This window comes from Ambystoma mexicanum, chromosome 4q (genome assembly GCF_040938575.1).
Source record: "Ambystoma mexicanum isolate Mex_15411 chromosome 4q, UKY_AmexF1_1, whole genome shotgun sequence".
Lineage (NCBI taxonomy): Eukaryota > Metazoa > Chordata > Amphibia > Caudata > Ambystomatidae > Ambystoma > Ambystoma mexicanum.
The window spans coordinates 563607684-563633230 of NC_090928.1; positions in this window are offsets into that span (position 1 = coordinate 563607684).

Sequence of the window (25547 nt, forward strand, 5' to 3'; positions counted from 1 at the left end):
ATTCCACTGCTTGCTGCATGCTCTCTCTGCTTTGCGCAATAAGCCTGGGTCTGACCACCATCTCACACCCAATGAGATTGTGACCTGCAGGCAGATGCTAACACTGCATGCCCCTGTTTGCAATGCTTGCTCTGTCTCTGATGCTCACAGTTCTGCAGACATTGTGGGGGAGAGGTTTAAAGGGGACCTTAGGGAGCTTACTCGATATCTCAGATTTATATCATTACAGACGGGGCCCTGACAATACTGGCTGGTACTGGCATTCACAGAGGCATCACCAGAACAAGAAGAGCAGGACTGGCTGCCCCTGCTGCAACTGAATGCAGTGGACAAGGTTTTAGTCTACAACCTCACCAGGAAAAAGTGGAGTTAGCCCTGTCTTTTGAGACCATACACTGTTACCTGTGCGACTCCCACCATGATCAAGGTTGAGGGACGTTGCCAAAGGATCCATTTGTCAGATGTCTGAAGGGACAAAAGCAACTCCTCCTCCAGTAGGAGAAGAAGCGGCGGCTGACAAATGGGAATGCCTGTCATTTAAGTATTTCTTTATGGTCTTCCTTTTGCAGCTTCAGGAGGCTGTACTATCTTCCTGGGTGGGTGCAGCAGAAAGGGGAAAAATGTTGAAATATGTGATATATTGTGTTGGATTTTGCTTCTCTTCCTTTCTTCACTTGCGGTACTTTTATATAGTAAGGGGAAAGGTTATTATGAACCACCAGCCACTGGCCACAATGTGGCAAGAGCGATGAGGGACGTTTCACACTCTGATCTGTTTTTGGGCCAAGAACGGGAGTGACCTCACACTGACTAAGGATGTATGTGTTAAAACAATATGGCAGCACTGGGGAGAGAGATAGTTAATTGAACATGTTATGTGTGCTCCCTGATACCTCATGCAAGGGGAGCAAGCAGAACATTTATTCCATGAGAGGAGCAATCACAAAGGTACAGTGTTTATTTCATATGGCCTTGTGTGAAGTTACCAGTCTTTTTCAGGGACGGACAGTAACTGTGCAGTGGGTTGAGGAAGGGGAGATGATTACAACTATATAAAGGTGAAAAAGATGGTAGAGAATCCCAACACAAAGGACATTGTGTTGCACTATGAGAGGGAGGGGCCACAAGGGGGGAGACTACATTCACAACGCACAACACACTTGCATGCCTGAATGAGTCAGGGCACTCCATACACTGGTGTAGGACGAGGGCACTAATGCACATAGAGGGGCAGTTTTCTTCAGAGGTGAATGGGTGGGAGGATGATGAGCTGCTAGGCAAAGGGTTTGGGCATGAAGTGGCGGCATACATTACTGCATCTTGTTCAAAGATATGTGAGGTAAATGTGGGCTCCCTCACTTGGATAACTCACAACAAATCACCTATGACAAAAGAAATACTCGCACATCCTTCTTTGTGCTTCAGAGCATGAGGTACCATTGAGATAAGAGAGAATGATGATGGCGCCAAACTTATAGATGTACCCATATGTGAGAGGGAACCTCTACCATCATGAATTTGTACTGTACTGGGACAGTGGGCCCAAGGACTTTCTGCAGCTGCCACCACATTGGGCTGGCTCATGCTCCCTCATTGCACAACACACCCCAGCCGTGGTAGGGCCCCACTCAGATGTTGCCCCTCTTAATGCCCACACTGTTGTTGAACTTTGAACCGAATATTTGTTTGCTGAACATTTGGGTAAAAATGATTTGTCTTTCCAGGAGAATATCAGACACTCACAACCCAGACATACTATTGAGAGACTACCAAATTCTAGGTACGGAAACTTGCATCCTTGGGAACATGTCAATAACTTTGGGAAATGTAGCTCTGCTGGTGCTAGTATGGTAAAGAAAAAAGGAGGTTTTTGGCAATGTGAGCAAAAGAAGGAGCAGAAAAGAGAAAACTTACATATCTCAGAAATCAATGGATTGTTGCATTAGATTCCAGTTGAGTTCAGAGTGTTTTCCTCAACTGCTACATTTTTTGCATCTCTTTAAGCAGCAGGTTTTCACACAACTGCAAATGCAAAATGGCTCAAAATTGTGAGGAGTTTAAAATCCATACGAGAGGTCTGTGAGATTGATGACCCTGCAAAACAGGTATGTCTTGGAGCTGTTGACTGCTTTGGAAGGGGGTGTATGCACAAAGGTTTTGCACAAGCGGCTGCAGCCTGGTACCAGCTAACGATGAACAGAACAGTAGTTTGACCGCAGTGATAAATATCTTATATAACTTACACACAAAGATGGAAGAAGAATCCAGCAGATTAGTCAAAGAAGATTGGTATGACACAATTTTTTCATGGCTGCCTTTAGGGCGAATTCTCAAAACGGGCTAATATCCCTTACCTACTGAGTCCCTGATGAGTGAGCCCTTTTTTCCCTCTCTTACATGTGTTTTGCTGTGTGTGTTTAACATTTCTGTGTTCATAGACTGTGGAGCCTCACCTACTCCACAGGCATCATCTTTTTACTGTGTGTTACACAGCACCTTCAGTGCAGTGACACAGGATTGTCTTTTAGACTTCCCAACTCCGACTCTATTTTCTGGGACTGACTACTATCTACAGAACACATAAAGTTGCCATTAACTTTATTAGCCTCTGTAAAACCACAGACCCAGTACAAACAATCTTACATGGAGTATTGGAAAAGGGTTAATACTTATCCCTTTTTGTCTGTTTCTCTTGGAGCCTTTTCATCAAGACTTGGCTGGTGGCAGTGGTAACTACCCTATTTTTCCTACCGCGGTTATCTTAAATAACCTTGATATTGTTTTAGGCTATCCTGGTAGCCTCGAACTTAAACCCACTAGAACATATATGTTTTATTATGATTCCGGCTGGGTTTATTTGCCATTTTTTTTTGTGAAAGTCTTTCTTGTGTTTTACTCTGCGTGCCAAACTAGGTTTGATTCCTTTGTTCACCATCTTTTTGCGGGCTTCTACGCAGAAGCCCTCCTTAGGCGCCTGTATGTCTGGGTGGGAAAGGATGTGAGGGAGGGGTTTAGGACTGCCTGCACAGGGTTTCCTTGGAGACCCATGTCGCACTCTGAAATTATTGGCTGTGGTGACTGTCCCGGTGAGACAGCCACCCTGCTGTGTGATTGACAGCCAGGCTGTGTGAATGGGGGAAAACTGCATAAAAAGCAGGTCTCTGGGTCTGGAAAGGCAGAGTCGCCACTGGATTGAAAGAACCGATGAGGAGCTGATGGAAGAGGACCCCTACCACGACTGAACCGCCCGGTGACCCCCTGCTGCAGGTCCGAATCCTCAAACTCCAACAACAGAGAAGATCCTCTAGGAATCTGCTTCCCCTGAGCTGGTGCGACCAATCAGTTTGCCCAAACTGCAAGCCAGGACTCCCTCCTCTGGTTGAATTCGCTGTACAGAGCTGTAGTTGGCCGGATAGCCAGGAAGGTCGGTCCCTGCTTGGGTTTTAAGGAGCACACCTTTTATTTGTTGCTTTGCTCTGCTGCTGGTTGCTTCCCTGGGTAGTGCAGGGCCCTCCAATCTTCCTACTTCATGTCAGTTCGACACTCGCTTCAGGAACCGTGAGCCTGCAGGAACTACCAGGAACGTCCACCTCAGCTACAGCTTCTTCTCCATTTAAAGGTACTGTGCAAATCGGGTTGTGCGTTTCGTTCAGACGCAGTTAAAGTGTTTGAAACCTTTCGCCAATTCAAGGGCTTGTCCTTCTCTTCTCTTTAAACTAACTTTTCTGCCGACCAACTTCGTCCAGAACTCTTGGCAAAGACTTAACCGCAAACTACCCTGAAATGTGTGATCTTCAGCAAAAGACTTTTGTCCCATTGACTTTGGCCCTAAGCCTATTTGATTGGATTCCATCACTATAGTTCCTCTTTCTAGATTGCCCTGCTTACTAACCTGTTGGTGCTGCTCAATTTTAGCCTAACTTTTTCCCCCTCCCTTTTTAAATTGCTGGAGTGCCATTTTGCTCACACTTCGTTTTGAGTTTAAACTTGTCCAGAATCTATTGGGAGTTGTGTGGTGTATTGGTAACGTGATTTTTCAACTACTTTACTTTAGTGCAATGTTATACAACAGATGTGTAAATAAATGTATATTCTTGTACTCAGAAACCTTGAGTCAGTGTTTGTTTGAACCATAGTAATTGCTGTCCTTTGTGTAACTCTTTGATACTGCTCACTTACTCTTGAGATAAGTCTGGCTGCTCAGCCATCGCTACCACTTTTACTGTGTAGTACAGGCTTGTACCAAAGGTGAATTTGTACTGTCACTTGTAGTCTTAATTGTGTGTGGTGTTCCCAAAGGGTACTGCATATAATTCTGCCTAACAGCTGCTCACATGGCTGGTCTCAGGCCCTCAAGATATTGGTCCCTGTCCTTCTAGTGGTGCTTATAATTCTTTGCATTACCCAAGTAGCATTGGGTTTTTGTGCGCAGACTGGGGGACATGGAGACCCAGTTAAGGAGGAGATTAGGGCGAAGGAGTGGAAAGATGTTTTCTCTGCAAATAAAGGAAATGGGGTAGTGGGGAAGAAGTAACTGGAGGCCAGAGGACAGGAGGGATGGGGAAAGTAACTGATTTCCCAGAAGTATAATTTTCAGAACTGCAAGATCCTGAGAAATATGATTTGCACTGGGTGAGTTGCTTGGCGGAAGGGGACTATCTTTTCATTCCCGGACCCAAGAGGAATATGCAGAGGAGGTTTACAATTGGAAGGATGTTTGTAAGATGTGGGTGAAGAAGGTGGAGAAAGTAGGGAAGTGAGAGGGGTTGTTTGTTACTGACATAAGAACAGGCGGGAGGGTTCAGATGCATGTGCAATGCGCACAACATGAGCGCAAGTAACATCTGATGAAGGTCTTCTAACAGGCCATCTGGACCCTGGCAGTGATGTAACTGTCACGTGTCACAAAGGACAGTAGCAGTGTTGACAACATTAGGTTGGTCGCTGAAAGGTGGCACAAAGTAATACTAACACACAGTAGTATATTTTGTTTTCAATATCACAAGCTATTGTTGCATTGTAGCTTTGCTTTTTGCCAACATTGCAGCACATGACACTGAGTACCTGTATGCACTATATCTCAAAGAAGAGGATGCTGCATATTATTTTTCATTAATACATTGCCCCACGTCTGCAAACAGCACACAGCACACTGCATGACACCATATTCACTACACTTACCTGCACAACATGATTGCAGAGGATACATGGTGCACTTCATGGAGAGCACACAACAACTTGTGTAACACATTTGCCCAATACCAAGCTCATGGCAATATATTTTCGGTTACATGACAGCAGGAAAGAAGGTGCATAGCACACACAGACATACTTTCACCATCTGGCTGAGCACACACACACATAGCCCATCGCATTATATTATCTTTTTTGACAAACATGTGCCCCTTTTGTTTTAATATGTTTTAGAACACCTAGGGCCTCATTACACGGTAGGCGGTAAGGGTTTACCGGTACCGGTATTTTACCGGTACCGGTAAACCCTTACCGCCTTAGTACGAGGTCCCTTTGCGGGTTGGAGTATTTAATGCCTGCTTTTTGTAGGCGTTAAAAACAACCCGCAAAGGGACCAGGGAGCTAATTACGGTACCGCAATTTGCGGTGCCGTAATTAGCACCTTCCCCATTCCCATTATGCCCTATGGGGCAAAAATGGGAATGGGGAAGGGCCATGGGGGAAGGGGGAATTACCCCCCCACCAACCTTGGAATAGGGCAGTAATTCCCCTTTCCACCAAGGCGGTGCCGGTATTTTACCGGCATGGACCAAGGTGCTAATAGCACCTTGGTCCACCGCCGTCCGTGTAATGAGGCCCCTAGTGTGGAACACACAGAAGTGCAATATTTTATCCTATGTCTATCAGGATTCAAGGTACTATGAGCAAGAGCATCACCATTTTTGAGTAGGCCTCAGATAGAGGGTTTGAGCTGCTACTATATTGTATTAGGCTATAGTTATTAGTTGGAAGCACGTGATTGTATTTTATCCTGTCCTGCAACAGGCGGCGCGCTCGAGGGCAAGTGGGGATGAGTATGAGTTAGTTGCCAGCCTATTATTGCAAGGGAAGCAGCATTTAAGGGAATAATGCTCAGTCCCAGACCGCAAATGCTGCCTCATCAGATAGGGAGAGAATGCATAATCTTTGTGAAGGCCACATTGAGGGCTGGGATCAGTTCTCAGGCAGTCACAATGTGAGATGCGATGCATACAATGGAGAAATTAGCAGAAATCATGGTCCAGGAACAGTGCCCAGCAGTGGGCCTGTCACGTTTTTCTGGAAGGCCATTCATGGTAGGGAGGGCATTAAAAGATGGTGTACCAGGATTGGAAACATGTATCGAGGGAGCTACATAGTAAACAGGTATGCACAGTGGGAATGGGGTATGAAAATAGGTATGTGCCATGTTGGTTTGCTGCTCATTGATCCATCCCGGTGGGATGTTGCGACCCCAGTTATGTGCATAGCCACCCACAGAAACCCCACTCTATCCAGTCATATGCTTCACCATATCCATAAAGGTACAGGATACGGGAGTATTCCCCTGCATGACTGCAACAATTATGGTAAATATTAGGTGCGTTTTTGTCTGGCACCATGAGGTTGCAGAAAAAAAAAAGACATATTGGGCCTCATTATGAGACCTCCAACCCCGAAACACAGTTTCCGGAGCCTGACTTCCTGGTGCCACCGGGAGATAACAAGTCCTGGCAGCGTTGGAAGCCAGGCATCAGATTTGTTAAGTCCCCATTCCCGCGGAGTCCTAAAGGATTCCACGGGAATCGGGGCTCGAAAGTACTGGCACCGTTGCTAATGGTGCTGGTGCTTCCGTGACAACTCTGCCTACCGGGCCGTTGCGCCCGGTGGGGTCAGACCTTCCGGCGCAACGGCCCCTGCAGGCAGACTTGTAGTGTGGCAGACTGGAAATAAGGGTGCTGGTGCGCTTACCAGCACCCTTATTTCCAGGCTGCCACGCTCGAAATGAGGCCCATTGTTCTTTCCTGATCAAACTCTCAATATCTAAGCTGAGCAGGTTGCAATTTTTGACAAAACACCTTTTTATCAGCTTTAATTAATGAAATAGGAAATACAAATCAAACCAAGCTTCTGATTTTCCCTTTCTTGTGAAAAACAATATATATTTTTGTATCACAATCCTTTTGAAGCAGGCAGGCATTGGATTTACAGCTTGAATGTTTTAAGAATTCAAGCTGTGGACAATACATCCTAGCAACGGCATCACCTGGCAACCCCTAAATTGCCAGTGCAAACTCTGTCGAAGAATGTGTACTCCCAGGCATCTCGTTGTGATTAGGTGTTAATTCTGAAAATAATAAATCAATATCTCCGGATAACACTTTCATCATTTTGCAGTACTGTGTCTCTTAACATATTTTTAGGTTTAACCAAAGTAGCCCTGAATTCTGTAACGGGGACCATCAGGCCCTATTACTGCCAAGATATTAGAGCTGATTTTATGTTCTGGTGCTGAAAATAGAAATACTTTATCCATATGATCCTCTTCATGTAATAAACAACATACAGGTTCAGCTCTTGAACCAACAGGACCCTAACCCCAGCTTGGCAGAGCAATGTTCTTCTTGATTTATTTCTAAGACTTTACTTGCAATTCCTCTGCTGTGTTCTCCCTATTCACTAAATTCGCTCATACCCCTTATCACACCTGCAAAGTGATAGGAACTGCTATCTCATTTTACTCTTTCTGGTCTCTTTCTCTGTTAACCTTCCATTCTATTTTACTTTGGAATACAATTGTTTGTCCTTTTTAAACTTCACCCTCTGTTTATTTCTTCTTGAAGACATCAATCTATATTTTACTAGAACTCATTTTTCTTCCACTTTTGTGCCACTTCTTGATTCCTATCTCCATCATCACGTTTCTTCTACACCCATATGCCCAACTGTCTTGTCATTCCTCAATCTTTTCTTTTCATCGTTTCCTTCTGACTGCACTATTATTACTCTCCGTATTTACTTGTGGATTCACTTATTGACTCTAATGTTCCTTCATACTTACTTAATTATTTTCTGTCTAGCTCTTCCTCTACCTCTATTTCCTATTGTCATGACTTATGATTCTTTGAAACCTTTGATTTTCTTTCTTCTTTACTATCTGCTCACTATGTGCTAGAAGACTTTTTACACATCTCTGCTGATTGTGCTGTTCTTGCTTTAGCTGCAGTCTTCTTTCTATCCTTAATTCCTCCTACCATTAAGATCTATGTTCTACCTTCATCCCTTTTTCCTAAAATGTACCCTTTGTTCCTCCCTTTTCTAACTTCTAGTTGTATCATCCCTATCTTCTCTCCACATTTCTGTGATATGTGGTCTATGCCCAAGTGTAAATGTATCTTAGACATAACTCTCTTCTTCCATTTATCAGTATGGTTTCCATTAATCACATTCTACTGAAGCTGCTCTACTTTTTGTCTCTACTGCATGTCACTCGAGACGCTCATCAATTCTCATTCTGCTTGACCTTTCTGTTGCTTTCAAAATTCTTGATCACCCAACTCTCCCTTCCACTCTCTCAGGATTTGCCATATCTGGTTGCATATTTAATAGGCTGTAGTTATTCAGTCACAATAGCTGGTCAACTATCCACACCTTGTCATGTCCACTGCTGCTTCCCTCAAGGCTTGGTTGAAGGTCCACTTTTTTAATATCTCTATACTGTTCCTTAATTTCTTCACTGTACAATTGTTGTCTTTCTTTTTGCTATCCAGTCCTGGGTGACTACTCATTTTCTTCATCTTAACTCCTCTAAACTGGAGGTGTTATATTTTCCTGCATCGTGTATTTCTTCTTCTATTCTTCTTTGGTTTCTTCCATTTCTTTGTGGTAGTCCTACTCTTCTTATCCTTTATTTTTCTGTTTGCAATCTTGAAGTTATCTTGACGTTATCTACTCTTCTCTCTCTGTATTTCAAACACAGCTTGTTCTGGTCATTTTTATCTCTACAAAATGTGTAAAGCATGCTCCTTTCTGTCTTTCTGTGCTGCTAATTCCAATTTCTCCACTATTCTTTTCTTGGCTTGGCTGGTGCTCTGTAATTCTAAGTGGTCTCCCTGCTTATCAAATTTTCAGTCTACAATCATGACACCCAACCTCTTTTTAGTATTTCTCCCTGTGATTCTATTAGCTCATCCCCTCTTTCCTCTTTCTATCTCCAGGCTAGCCTTTGATACTTGTCTTCTTTTTCACTTTTTGTGTGTTCTATTTAAGTACATAAACATTCATGACCAACCTATAATGTCTCTCTAGTCTATATCGTCCGGCTTGATCTCTCCATTCTGAATCTTACATTCTTCTTGTAATTCCTAATACTTTTATTTGCGTTGTGTGTGTTTTATGATTGTTTTTATAATCGAATAAACAAATGCTGACTGACTGACAGTCTCCTTTCCATTCATTCTCATTGCTAGCCTCTAAGCATTTGAATATGTTGCCTCTGTTTATTAGGTCTACGGTTGATTGTTGTACAACGCGTTGGTGATGGTAGTTTATACATCCAATAAAATACGAAATGCACATCAATCATTAGGAGCAATCAGGCTGAGCTCGCGGTCCCTGCATGTTCCACTATAATCAGAAGAATTCTTAAATCATATCTTGGACCACAGTCGGAAGAAGCAGGACCCTAATTAAGACAGTGAACTCGAGCAGTTCATTAACCAGTCACTTCACAAGGTCTCCACATTCAACACGATGAGAAGTCACAGTTTATTCATGTGTAAATTATTTCAATGGTGAGCTATTGTTTTATGTGTTTAAGTTGAAGCACTTTAGCTTGGCGTCTTTTCAAATCAAACCCCAATAAACGAACACTTTGGTCTGTGTGTCACACTGAAGACCATTTGGCTTCATGACACTGAACTGCATAATTATGCTTTCAAAGCATGCTTCAGGACACAATGGGCCTCATTACGACCTTAACGGCTGGTGCAAATTGCGGCACCATACTTAGCGCCTTCCCCATTCCCATTATGCCCTATGGGGCAAAAATGGGAATGGGGAAGGGCCATGGAGGAAGGGGGAATTACCGCCCCGCCAACCTTGTAATGGGTTGGTAATTCCCCCTTTCTCCATGGCGGAGTCGGTAACTTACTGGCATGGACCATGGTGCTAATAGCACCATGGTCTTCCGCCAGGGTCGTAATGAGGCCTGTTTCAACATTTAACCATATACATACCCCTATCAATGACTTAATTTCCCAAATAGATAGTGTATTTGAGAAAGGTCCACTCAAACATTTATGGGCTGATTCATGGAATTATTTGTGCCGAAAAAAGGGGATTTTTGCGCCATTCTGCCCTCAAATCCCTATTTGTTAAACAGGGATTTGCGGTCAGAATGGCACACAAATCCCCGTTTTTCGGCCCAAATAATTCTATGATTCAGTCCCTTAACGTCTTCATGGGTCTTTACTTGACAAAACTCTAGGCTAGTCTAATAAGCGCATTGTCTGATAGTAGCAACCTCAAAAGCTCACATTCATCACCACTGATCTTGTACTGTTTATAGGTAGGATAGAATGAATAAATGGCACCAACTGCAGTAGAGGCCTTCTTGAGAGCCTTGACTGCAATCCAGGCTCCCTCTTGAGGTTGGCAAGAGGTATCTTTGCAGACGTCTGGATCTCTGCATTTCCTTATTTTTACTTAAAGACGATGAAAACATGATGTTGCAATGTATGCCCAGTTATGCTCAAATCACAAACGTTTGAGTTTGAATACATGTTATTCAGCTAACTGGAAATGTTATGCTGTGATGGGATATTGCATTACCTTTTGAAGTGACAAAGATCTTCTTCATTTGATGGTAACATGCAAAAAAGAAGGTAAAGGGACGGTTCTGAGAGTTTTACATCTATGGCCTGCATGCAAACAATGCAGTGTGGTGATCATGTTATCTAACTGTTGTATATCTACATTACAGAATCATTAGCTTGTCAGCAAAGCATTTAGTAATATTGCAATGCTTACAAATGCTTGCATTTGCATGGTTACAACACTGAATTCTGGTCGCTGTTTTGTAGGAAAGGGGCGTAGTAATTTTGAAAATATGCATATTTCTGTTAATTCTAAAATGTCTCAGAGTGCATGGTTTAAAACAATGTGTTATGGTGTATTCGTTTCACAAGTTCATTTGCACCGCTGAATGACTCTGAAACAGAAAGTAACATTTTAAAATCATGGCTACTTTTTCTGAAGGTCAAATATTGACTAACTGCAGTGTCTCTAACACTTCATAATACCTTGCAAAATGTGCTTTCCACTGCTTTCCATGGGGATGTGTCCGTTTTGTTTAGGTATGGCCAAACACTATGTGTCTGTTTTGCCTTGGTAACGGAGCATAATTACTAGAACCTGCATGAAACTGGGGGGTATATTATCAGTGATCACATGGTATGCTGTATCATGGGCTAGGCTTCCAAATTCATCACATGAGACATGAACCAACATGTCTGTGCAGACCTCATTACTTTAGGCTGAGGGCCACACAAACCTACATCTCCATGTTCTTCTGTGTAGTGTATTCAGGAGATCTCCATTCAATAACACAACCAACGGGTGTTTTAGTGTGTGGCTATCCTATGTGAAGTGGTGTCCTACTACTGTTCTATGGTTTGTCTGTGTATGTTTCTTATTTCATGCAGTTCCTGGAAGCTTTCCTTGGGGCATTTCTTGACCTGTCTGTACTGTGAGCAAGATCACCTGTTTTCCTTTTTCAAGCGACCACTGCTCTTTTGACAACTAATCCGATTCAGATTTTCACTCTATCTCTCCTATGCCCCAGACATTGCCACATGTTGCATTTGTGAACTATGATTACTGGGACCTTGCTCTGTTTGCAAATTGTACTGCAGCATTATTAGGCTTTGTCTTTTCTTTAACACCTATTACTCCTCCAGTGGAAGCACCTTATCCACAGATGTTCAAAATCCATTGCAAAGCGTTCATTTATTTTGGGTTCCCCTTCGCAATTTGTTTGTGGCCACAGTTGTTTCACCTGCAACTTATTTCCCCTTTTCATTGCCAGCAGATGAATTAGTCACTCCAGTAAATCTATACATGCATTTTTCTATACAGTTCTGACTCACTAAAAAATTGCTCCATTAAAAATTGCTAAATAATGTTAGTTCTCACGTGCAGACTAATAGAAATGTTGATCTCTGTTGCACACAATTTGCTCTTGGTCTCTCTCACAGAACAGCTGTTATCTGGAAAATTGTAAAGGATCTCTTTCACAGAAATACATGTATCTTAAATAATACAATGGAACCCCTCCAGACAAGATCCACTGTGAAAAGTCATAAAATCTCTCTCTCTCTCTCTCTCTCCCTCTCTCTCTCTCTCTCTCTCTCTCTCTCTCAAACAAATGTAGTGGCTCCCTAGCCCCTTTCTCTTACACCTTGCTAGCCAGTACCAACAGTTAGCCAGTTGAAAACAACGTAAAACATGTCTGCCTGATAAAAAAAAGAATGACAATGTAAGAATGGCAATGCAATTAACTGTTTGTATAGGAAATTGTAAAAAAAAAAATCTGTTTCCAGGAGAAAAAATAAAATCCAATTCAACATTAAAATTAAAATGGTATTATCACATATGCTCTAGAGACAACTATTCATGAAAAAAAGTTAAACCGGATAAACTGTAGAAAACTGCAAAACTGCAAGCCAATGCCTATTTCTGGAGGAAAGGGAACATTGAATAAAATACTAAATTAAAAAGAAAATCTCTACATATATAAGGTATCACAAAATAGTGGGTACATACATAATTATTGTTTTTTTCTGAAAATATCCAAAATAAATAAAAAATGTAATAATAGAAGCTATCAGAACAAAATCAATTGGAAAAGAAACTGTATTTGCAGTATACAGATAAACAACTCACAGCTATAAGAGGAAGATTAAACTAAATGTTATGTGATTTTCGATCAGATGAAAAATAAATGAACACAAACTAGAATCTACTGTGAACAATTTACTGAAATAAGTGTCTTAAGTCTAAAAAAAAAGTACAGACTAAGGACCTCATCAGGATTTGGGTGGAGTGGGAAAATACGACGGTAACACTATTACCGCTGCAATTACTGCTCCACCCAATCCTGGGTATGATCCCACCTGGACACATTCTTCTCCAAATCTGAACTGGACGCGAATGCGCCGGCGGTATGAGCATTTTTGGCACTATTACTGCTGGTGGTATTTGCGCCAGTGGTAATTGTGCCACCCATCCCCATTTGGTTCAATGGACCCAATGGAAAATGGGGAGTTATCGCCTTACCACTACTCGTGATCTGGTGCACATTGTGCCAGTCCAAGTAGCGGTAACACTAATTGCATTGGGTGGTATCCTGGCGCAATTACCGCCTGGATACCGCCCAACTTGTGGTGAGGCCTTAAGTCAGAAGCTTGCTGACAGACCACTAGCTAAATGAACCATGGCCTGATGTATGTTATTTTATATTAAAACAAAGGTAATATATAGCAAACCAAAATATAAAACGATTTCCTTAAAATTAAACTATTCAGCTGAGAAAATGAAGTATCATTTTCCAACCAGATGGGGGATTTTGAAAAACAATAGCTTTCAAATAAAACACATGAGGCCTTGAGGTCCATCTCTCTTCTCTTTCTACAACAGTATGACTCCAGGCAGGAAATGATGACTGAGGGGCATAATTTCCTTAGCCAACTGAATCACAAAATTCAGTTTTAACAAATATCTTTATTTGAGCTAGTCGAACCACAAAATATTTGGATCTCTATGAGTGGTCACATTCTAATTCCAAATTTTCAAATAATTTCAAGTTTCAGATCCAAATTGTTCCAATTGTTTAATCAAATTAAACCCTAATAGTTTACATCTGAGTCGAGCAGGTTCGACAATGCCTAGGTTTTGTACAGGGTATTATTGTGCAACCCAGCCTGATGCTTTTTTATATCAAGCCTTCTAATCCTCACTAGAGCTATGACGCTTATTGGTCTAGAAGTTCATTTTCATGCCTTATTAGCTTTTCAACACTTGTTTTACTGGGAGTAAACATTTTAACCATTGCTATCATCGGGCCCTTCTTTGATTAGAAAGTAATGCTTTTCTACAGGCAAGCATATGAAACCTATGTATTTGAGCTAACAGATTTTATTCTATTCCATTTCGAGATGTGATCTTGAAAAATTGAGAAATAGTGAAAGAAAGTCATACTAAATGTATAATATCAATGAAAGGGGCTAAGTCCAAGATATGAGTCACTAAAGAAGATAGAGAATTTGAGCAATTGTTTAATAGCTTTGTTTCATTATAATCTGTTAATTAATGTGATTTATGCCCTGTCAGGCATAATTATGCAACGAAAACATAAATGACAATTGTCTGTGTATCAATGTAATAAACGCACGCCTAGCAACTCAGCACATAAAGGTTAAGTCCTTCATCATACGTTGTATCTGACATTTGCGGCAGCAGACAACATAAAATGGATTGTAGAGAATTCTAGAATTATACCAAATCAAACACCACACTGTCATTTCAGATATAAAGCTACTATGTAGTTTCTGTTAAAATATTGTCAGAGACGGACGTTGATTAATATGTACAAACACTTGCAGGGTAATTCATAGAATTTCGCCGAAAAGTGTCGCAAGCGGCTGGCGCAGAGTGTCCGCGTGCGATTGTGTGCGCCAGGAACGTGCGCTAAAACCGATTTCCACGCACAGTGTATTCATGGATTTTAGGCTCCCAAACCAGCCGTGGCGCAGAGAATCGCAGCGACCCTGCAGCAGCGCCAGTAACGCCCCCAAGAACGCCCTCGCGCAAGGAAAAGCCATCAAAATCGCTAAATCATCGCAAAGGGCTGCGCTAACCCTGGACCAGTTCACCGGGCTGGCAAACAGCAAACGCCAAGCGGGGAACGTGTATTTCAGGGGTGCGTGGGAAGTTCCACATGCGATTGGCCCAGTGCGAGCAGGGTACGTGTATTTCAGGGGTGCGCGGGAAGTTCCACACGCGATTTCAGCAGGGTACGTGTATTCCAGGGGTGCGCGGGAAGTTCCACACGCGATTGGCCCAGTGCGAGCAGGGTACGTGTATTCCAGGGGTGCGCGGGAAGTTGCACACGCGATTTCAGCAGGGTACGTGTATTCCAGGGGTGCGCGGGAAGTTCCACACGCGATTGGCCCAGTGCGAGCAGGGTACGTGTATTTCAGGGGTGCGCGGGAAGTTCCACACGCGATTTCAGCAGGGTACGTGTATCTCAGGGGTGCGCGGGAAGTTCCACACGCGATTTCAGCAGGGTACGTGTATTTCAGGGGTGCGCAGGAAGTTCCACACGCCATTGGCCCAGTGCGAGCAGGGTAAGTGTATACCATGGGTGCTCGGGAAGTTCCACACGCGATATCAGCAGGGTATGTGTATTTCTGGGGTGCGCGGGAAGTTCCACACGCGATTGGCCCAGTGCGAGCAGGGTACGTGTATTCCATGGGTGCGCGGGAAGTTCCACATGCGATTCCAGCAGGGTATGTGAATTCCAGGGGTTCTGGGGAGTACTACACGTGAATTGGCCGTGTGGGTCCTCCCAGGTGTACGCTCGACAACCTCCACGGCCCCTGCAGGCAGCCCACACCACGGGGGACTACCCTGCACCCCTGCTCATGTCCTGCAGGCAGCCCATCCACCATGGGCATGCCCCGCAGCCAACCCACATGTCACCTTGCACTACTGATCAACAATGCATGTCTCCCACCACCCCCACCCCCCAGCAGTGCAGGGGCATCCCCCACCAGGCACCCACTCATGTCTCCCACCACCCCAACCCCCCAGCATCCAGGGGCACCCTCCACCAGGCCCCCACTCATGTCTCCCACCACCCCCACCCCCCAGCAGTGCAGGGGCACCCTCCACCAGGCCCCCACTCATGTCTCCCACCACCCCCACCCCCCAGCATCCAGGGGCACCCTCCACCAGGCCCCCAATCATGTCTCCCACCACCCCCACCCCCCAGCAGTGCAGGGGCAGCAGCACCAGGCCCCCACTCATGTCCCCCTGCACCCCCACCCCCCACCATCCAGGGGCACCCTCCACCAGGCCCCCACTCATGTCTCCCACCACCCCCACCCCCCAGCAGTGCAGGGGCAGCCTCCACCAGGCCCCCACTCATGTCTCCCACCACCCCCACCCCCCAGCCACCAGGGGCAGCCTCCACCAGGCCCCCACTCATGTCTCCCAACACCCCCACCCCCCACCATCCAGGGGCACCCTCCACCAGGCCCCCACTCATGTCTCCCACCACCCCCACCCCCCAGCAGTGCAGGGGCACCCTCCACCAGGCCCCCACTCATGTCTCCCACCACCCCCACCCCCCAGCCACCATGGGCAGCCTCCACCAGGCCCCCACTCATGTCTCCCACCACCCCCACCCCCCAGCCACCATGGGCAGCCTCCACCAGGCCCCCACTCATGTCTCCCACCACCCCCACCCCCCAGCATCCAGGGGCACCCTCCACCAGGCCCCCACTCATGTCTCCCACCACCCCCACCCCCCAGCAGTGCAGGGGGACCCTCCACCAGGCCCCCACTCATGTCTCCCACCACCCCCACCCCCCAGCCACCATGGGCAGCCTCCACCAGGCCCCCACTCATGTCTCCCACCACCCCCACCCCCCAGCATCCAGGGGCACCCTCCACCAGGCCCCACTCATGTCTCCCACCACCCCCACCCCCCAGCAGTGCAGGGGCAGCCTCCACCAGGCCCCCACTCATGTCTCCCACCACCCCCACCCCTACCCCCCAGCACCAGGGGCAGGCTCCACCAGGCCCCGACTCATGTCTCCCACCACCCCCACCCCCCACCATCCAGGGGCACCCTCCACCAGGCCCCCACTCATGTCTCCAACCGCCCCCACCCCCCAGCAGTGCACGGGCACCCTCCACCAGGCCCCCACTCATGTCTCCCACCACCCCACCCCCCAGCCACCATGGGCAGCCTCCACCAGGCCCCCACTCATGTCTCCCACCACCCCCACCCCCCAGCCACCATGGGCAGCCTCCACCAGGCCCCCACTCATGTCTCCCACCACCCCCACCCCCCAGCATCCATGGGCACCCTCCACCAGGCCCCCACTCATGTCTCCCACCACCCCCACCCCCCAGCAGTGCAGGGGCACCCTCCAACAGGCCCCCACTCATGTCTCCCACCACCCCCACCCCCAGCCACCATGGGCAGCCTCCACCAGGCCTCCACTCATGTCTCCCACCGCCCCCACCCCCCAGCAGTGCAGGGGCAGCACCACCAGGCCCCCACTCATGTCTCCCACCACCCCCACCCCCCAGCAGTGCAGGGGCAGCACCACCAGGCCGCCACTCATGTCTCCCACCACCACCACCTCCCAGCAGTGCAGGGGCACCCTCCACCAGGCACCCACTCATGTCTCCCACCACCCCCACCCCCCAGCATCCAGGGGCACCCTCCACCAGGCCCCCACTCATGTCTCCCACCACCCCCACCCCCCAGCAGTGCAGGGGCACCCTCCACCAGGCCCCCACTCATGTCTCCCACCACCCCCACCCCCCAGCATCCAGGGGCACCCTCCACCAGGCCCCCACTCATGTCTCCCACCACCCCCACCCCCCAGCAGTGCAGGGGCAGCAGCACCAGGCCCCCACTCATGTCCCCCTGCACCCCCACCCCCCACCATCCAGGGGCACCCTCCACCAGGCCCCCACTCATGTCTCCCACCACCCCCACCCCCCAGCAGTGCAGGGGCAGCCTCCACCAGGCCCCCACTCATGTCTCCCACCACCCCCACCCCCCAGCCACCAGGGGCAGCCTCCACCAGGCCCCCACTCATGTCTCCCAACACCCCCACCCCCCACCATCCAGGGGCACCCTCCACCAGGCCCCCACTCATGTCTCCCACCACCCCCACCCCCCAGCAGTGCAGGGGCACCCTCCACCAGGCCCCCACTCATGTCTCCCACCACCCCCACCCCCAGCCACCATGGGCAGCCTCCACCAGGCCCCCACTCATGTCTCCCACCACCCCCACCCCCCAGCCACCATGGGCAGCCTCCACCAGGCCCCCACTCATGTCTCCCACCACCCCCACCCCCCAGCATCCAGGGGCACCCTCCACCAGGCCCCCACTCATGTCTCCCACCACCCCCACCCCCCAGCAGTGCAGGGGGACCCTCCACCAGGCCCCCACTCATGTCTCCCACCACCCCCACCCCCCAGCCACCATGGGCAGCCTCCACCAGGCCCCCACTCATGTCTCCCACCACCCCCACCCCCCAGCATCCAGGGGCACCCTCCACCAGGCCCCACTCATGTCTCCCACCACCCCCACCCCCCAGCAGTGCAGGGGCAGCCTCCACGTGGCCCCCACTCATGTCTCCCACCACCCCCACCCCCACCCCCCAGCACCAGGGGCAGGCTCCACCAGGCCCCGACTCATGTCTCCCACCACCCCCACCCCCCACCATCCAGGGGCACCCTCCACCAGGCCCCCACTCATGTCTCCAACCGCCCCCACCCCCCAGCAGTGCACGGGCACCCTCCACCAGGCCCCCACTCATGTCTCCCACCACCCCACCCCCCAGCCACCATGGGCAGCCTCCACCAGGCCCCCACTCATGTCTCCCACCACCCCCACCCCCCAGCCACCATGGGCAGCCTCCACCAGGCCCCCACTCATGTCTCCCACCACCCCCACCCCCCAGCATCCATGGGCACCCTCCACCAGGCCCCCACTCATGTCTCCCACCACCCCCACCCCCCAGCAGTGCAGGGGCACCCTCCAACAGGCCCCCACTCATGTCTCCCACCACCCCCACCCCCAGCCACCATGGGCAGCCTCCACCAGGCCTCCACTCATGTCTCCCACCGCCCCCACCCCCCAGCAGTGCAGGGGCAGCACCACCAGGCCCCCACTCATGTCTCCCACCACTCCCACCCCCCAGCAGTGCAGGGGCAGCACCACCAGGCCGCCACTCATGTCTCCCACCACCACCACCTCCCAGCAGTGCAGGGGCACCCTCCACCAGGCCCCCACTCATGTCTCCCACCACCCCCAACCCCCAGCAGTGCAGGGGCACCCTCCACCAGGCCCCCACTAATGTCTCCCACCACCCCCACCCCCCAGCCACCATGGGCAGCCTCCACCAGGCCCCCACTCATGTCTCCCACCACCCCCACCCCCCAGCAGTGCAGGGGCATCACCACCAGGCCCCCACTCATGTCTCCCACCACCCCACCCCCCAGCAGTGCAGGGGCAGCACCACCAGGCCCCCACTCATGTCTCCCACCACCCCCACCCCCCAGCAGTGCAGGGGCACCCTCCACCAGGCCCCCACTCATGTCTCCCACCACCCCCACCCCCCAGCAGTGCAGGGGCACCCTCCACCAGGCCCCCACTCATGTCTCCCACCACCCCCACCCCCCAGCCACCACGGGCAGCCTCCACCAGGCCCCCACTCATGTCTCTCACCACCCCCACCCCCCAGCCACCATGGGCAGCCTCCACCAGGCCCCCACTCATGTCTCCCACCACCCCCACCCCCCAGCAGTGCAGGGGCACCCTCCACCAGGCCCCCACTCATGTCTCCCACCACCCCCACCCCCCACCATCCAGGGGCACCCTCCACCAGGCCCCCACTCATGTCTCCCACCACCCCCACCCCCCAGCAGTGCAGGGGCACCCTCCACCAGGCCCCCACTCATGTCTCCCACCACCCCCACCCCTCAGCGGTGCAGGGGCAGCACCACCAGGCCCCCACTCATGTCCCCCTGGACCCCCATCCCCCAGCAGTGCAGGGGCAACACCGCCAGGCCCCCACTCATGTCTCCCACCACCCCCACCCCCCAGCAGTGCAGGGGCAGCACCACCAGGCCCCCACTCATGTCCCCCTGCACCCCCACCCCCCAGCATCCAGGGGCACCCTCCACCAGGCCCCCACTCATGTCTCCCACCACCCCCACCCCCCAGCAGTGCAGGGGCAGCCTCCACCAGGCCCCCACTCATGTCTCCCACCACCCCCCCCAGCCACCAGGGGCAGCCTCCACCAGGCCCCCACTCATGTCCCCCTGCACCCCCACCCCCCAGCATCCAGGGGCACCCTCGACCAGGTCCTCACAATCTCCAATAATGTGCGTTATGGTCAGCCTCCACACCCAAAAAACCCTACCAAGTAACCCATTCACCCACATGGAAATGGAAATTACATGTCACACCCCCAATGTTCATGAAGCTAATGAACCCATGTCCGTCACACACAATGTTTGCAATTGAATGGGAAAACACCCAACATGACATGCATGAAACCCATGAGATGATGCCACACAGTGAAGTATGAAAACAAAATTGTATTGAAAAAAACAAAGAATGCTAAAGAAATTAAACAAACTACAATGGGAAGTAAAAAAAATCAAGCTGCATGTCCGTATAAAAATAAAGAACTGCAAATCATAATCCAAAAAAAAGTCGTCCAAAGTCAAATGTAGAAAAATCATGTATCAAATCAAGAACTATGTAAAAAACGCGAAAGGGTCCATGAGCCCATAGAACAAAGGAAACCTAAAAAAAACCTAACTAAAAAGCAACTATATACAAAAAGTGGAGCAGTGTCCGTCGACTCCAAATCATAAGAAAAAACAAAGGAAACCTAAAACTAAAGAACTATATACAAAGGCGGCGGGCAAGTCCTGAACTCCTGTTCGATGTCCCGGAGGCGGTCCAGTTCCATGGCCCCGAGGGTCCGCAGGGACGACGCCGTGTCCTCCTCCAACCCCCTGCGGATTGCCTCGAGGCACTCAGCCCGCCTCAGGGCCCTCCGCATGGAGTTCTCCGCCCTGACCATTGTGAGCCGCGCCTCTTCCGCCGCTGCCGCTCCGCACCTATGGCGTGGCCCAACCGCTGCCACACGGAAGACACTCTCTGTCCTGGGTCCTCCTGCCCTCCGGCCGATGCCTGCCCCTCCGATGTCGAAGGCCCTGAGCCTTCATGGCTCCCACCATGTTGCTGCTGCTGCTCTGCCTCTGCCCGTGCACTGCCTCCTGCTGCCTGCACATCCTCCGCCGGCTGGGGTGCACTTGTTGATGTGGCCACCCCTGCTGGACGTCCGACTCCCGACTGTGGCAGGGATGCCTCCTCCACCAGCCTGGCCGCACTGTCAGAGGCAGCTCCACAGGGCACCCAGGTGACTGATGGGTGGGAAGATGGCACAGAGGATGACTGGTGTCCTGGGGCTGGGCTGTGGAGCGATGGAATACCAGTCGGGAGTCTTCAGTTCCAGTTGAGGAGGGGGTCAGATCAAGCCCCATCAGACGGAGGAATCCGGTCTGGGTGACCTGTCCCAGCAGGCTGACGTGGTCAACGAGCCATTCGAGATGACGTGCAGTCTCTCCATGAAAAGACTGCAGGTCACCTCGCATGGCCCGTTGACGAAACGCCACACCAGCCAGGACAGGCTCAACCCGGACCTGGATAGCCACGTCCGCAGGCAGAGGAAGGACAGTTGACGTCAGCTCATCCCCTGCCTGAAAACGGGTCTGGACGTAGGCATCCCTGCTGGTGCAAGATGATGCAGGGACAGGATCGGGGACAGGATTGCACACAGGCACCTCCGCGGCGGCCTGTGCTGCCTCCTGTCCCTGGTCCTGCACTGCACCACTAGCACCAGTGGGATCCCCACCTCCAGACCCCGTCTCTGGTGCTTGCACGGCCTCCTCCTCCACCAAACCCCCCACCAACCTGGATGACTCCGTGCCATCTTCCCCTGTTGGGCCCTGTGGGGTCCCAGCTGCCCCTTCTGCTGCCGAGGAGTCCAACTCCAACCTCTGCCTCTTGGACCTCCCCCCGGCTGCTGCGGCCTGCGACGCGGCACCGGACTCCTCACTCCCCGACGAGATGACAACACGGGAGGGGAGCCGGGCCTTGCGTCTCCGGCTGGCGGTGGGATCCCCGCCGCTGTGCTCCACAGCACCTTCTCCGCCCTCTTCATCAGTTGACGCTGCAGACAGGGAGAAACAAAACACAGGCATCAGGGCACTGTACAATGGACACATACACACATGACAGTTGCACATGAGTGGCATTGGCAAACCTCAGACATGGCACCACAATCCCCAACACACATGTCATTGCAACTCGCACACATGAGCCATACCACAGCCATATCGCAACTGCCACCACCATCCATACACATACAACAGCATGAGCAGCCAAAGGTGACCCAGACATCACATGCAACACAGGAAGTGCACCACACATGTACACACACCACCACACTTGTGTACACCTCTGCCAAGTGTCGCACTGTTCAAACGGGCATCCATGTCACATCTGCCAATCAGGCTTCCACATACCGCTGTCACATGCATCCATGTTGCATCACTGTTGCACCCTTGTCAAATACACACTCATGCACATGTACACAGTGCTCATACATGCAGCCGAAAACAACATACATGCGTGACATCACGGACATTTCTACTTACATACACATTCATCCAAACATGTGTGCACACACAACTGCATTTGGCATGCAAGCCTACACACACAAGCACCATCCATGTCTCACACATTACAGCACTCGCATGTGTCAGCCCCACAGCCCTGGACACCCCCACCCATACTCGACCCCATACAAACAGATGTGCAACCTGCACACTACCCAATATTCACCACACGCACTGCTCACAATCAGGATGCATGTACACTCACCGCTCGACTCCAGGCGGATCTGCTTCTCCAGGACCTGGACGTGGAGCGCTGGGGATATGCGTTCCAGGACCCTCATCTGTTCTTCCGACAAGTGGCCCCGGCGCCCCTTGGCATCCGCTGCCTTCAAGAGGCGCCGGGCCTTGTTCAGGGTCCTGGACCTGAAGTCCTCCCAGCGCTTCCTGACATGTTGGAAGTCGCGGACTGCCACCCCCTCCGCGTTGATGGCAGTCACGATGTCAGTCCAGATCCGAGTCCGTCCTTCCTTGTCGGCGCGGGAACTTCCGAAGAGGGCATCATACTGCCCCAGGACTTGCTCCACCAGGACACCAACTTCGGTGGCACTGAAGCTGGTGCCCCTCTGCCTCTCTGGCCGGGAGTTGTCAGTGGTCAAATATGGTGTTTGCCCCGACATGACAACCCCAGAGGCAGGAGTGGGTGGGCAACTGGGTACTGGGGCTGGGCTGTGGAGCGATGGAATACCATTCGGGAGTCTTCAGTTCCAGCAGGGGTGGTCACAGCAACAGCACCCCTGGCTGATGTGCAGGCAGCAAATGGCAGTGCACGTGAGCAGCAGGCAGTCAGGCAGCAGCAGATGGCAGGTGGGAGCGTGCTCGGGGCTCTGGGGGGCAGTAGTTCGGCCTTCTGGGCAGGAGCGTGGTCTTCCGTGTGCATACGCGTGGCCAGCTTGATACGGAGTGATTTGGCACGTGAAAAGTCTGCGTGAAATTCGAGGAAAGGCCCTTAGCGCGTAAGCGCGTCAGCACGCATACGCGATTCTATTGGACCAAAGGCCCTCAGCGCGTAAGCGCGTCTGTGACGTGACCCGCACGGGTGTTTCCCACACAGCACGTGATGACAGAGCACACGTGGAAAGACTGCACGTCAGAGTGTCATCGCGTGTTATTGGACAGCACGTCAGAGTGTCATTGCGTGTAATTGGACAAAAGTGCGCGTACACGCTATTGGCCTATGTACGTGTATATCAGGGGTGCGCGGGCACTTACACACGCAAGTACGTGAGCGCACCTGTATCCCGGGGTGCGCAGGAATTTCCACACGCTATTGGACTGGGTACTGGATTCCAGGGGTGCGCGGGTCACACGCTCGCCTACAACACGCACAACGCATTAATTTGCGCGCTAACAAAATAACAAGCTCAGACCCAGGATGAACATACCGTTCCTAGCAGCAGTGGGCGTGGGCTTCCAAAGGAGGAGGAGGAGGATAGTCAGGGCCAGAATATTCACACCCAGAACCAGCCTTTTCGGGATGCCTGATGACCAGGTGCATGGGAGGTACAGGTTTCCACCACACATTATACTGGACCTGGTGAGTGAGTGGGAGGATGACCTCACATCACCCACCCTGTGCTCCCAAGCACTCAGCCCCCTGGAGAAGGTCCTCAATGTACTGAACTTCTTGGCCACAGGATCATTTCAGCGGACAAGTGCCATTGTGGGTGGTGTATCACAGGCCACCCAGTCACGCTGCCTACACCAGGTCTTGAACATCATCACTGCACGCCCATCAGTCCGCAGGCACATATACCTGCCCAGAACACCTGCAGAAAGGCATGCTGCCGCCCTGGATTTTTACGGTGTGGCACGATTCCCCAAAGTGCTAGGTGCCATTGACTGCACCCATGTGGCTCTACGTCCCCCCAGGGCATCAGAGCACATCTATAGGAACCGCAAGCACTGGCATTCCATCAACGTGCAGGTAGTATGTAATGCCAAGGGAATCATCACCTCAATATTTGCCAACTATCCCGGGTCAACCCACGACAGCTTCATTTACCGAATGTCCACCCTAAGCCGGGACCTAGAAGCTGGGCGGCATGGCGATACATGGCTGCTTGGTGAGTATGAATGCCACTGCACATGCATGCATGTCAGATACTGAGCAAGGTCACAACCCCACCAATGATACCAATCACCACCTCCACAGGGGACAGTGCCTACCCTCTCAGCCCCCACATGATGACGCCAATTCGGAACCCCACCACGCCACCCCAGGTAAGATATAACACAGCCCACATTACAACCCGGGGCCTAGTGGAGCGCACATTCGTAGTGCTAAAGTCACGCTTTCGCTCCCTTGACCGTTCTGGCGGGCAGCTGTTGTACGCTCCCCCAGTAGTGTGCAGGATCATAGTGGCAGCATGTGTCCTGCACAACGTTGCAACACGCCGGGGCCTGGCCGTGGACATGGTGGTGGCCCCACATCCCCAACCACATGCACAGCCGCTGCGCATGGGAGGGGAAAGGGCACGGGGGGAGGCAGCCCGTACACAGCTAGTGGCTAATTACTTCACATAGAAATCACACCCCTGTGGAGTGCACACTGCCCTGGCACATTCCATCTGACAATCAATGATGACTCAACCTGACACTGATCCTGAATGTCTGGAGAATGAACTGTGAAAACCATATCAGCCTGAGATTGTTCACCTGGAAGTGTCACAATGTGTGCATCCCTACCCACACAGACACCACCAATGCAGTTTTGTGAAGTAACACATTCAAGCAGCTAAAATGAATACCCAATTGCAAAATGCAACAAGAGGACAGTGCCATGTCAGCCAACCCATCCCCAGCACCGCCACACGACACACCGTGCCATGTCATGCTATTTGCAGGTAAACAAAGTAATCCCCACAACATGATACTAGTGTCACAATGTAGAGTGTCCCTAATTGAAACTTGCAACACCTGAAATGCTCACAGTAATGCAGGACCAACAACAAACTTGAGCAGGTACTACCATCAACATGACATCACATAT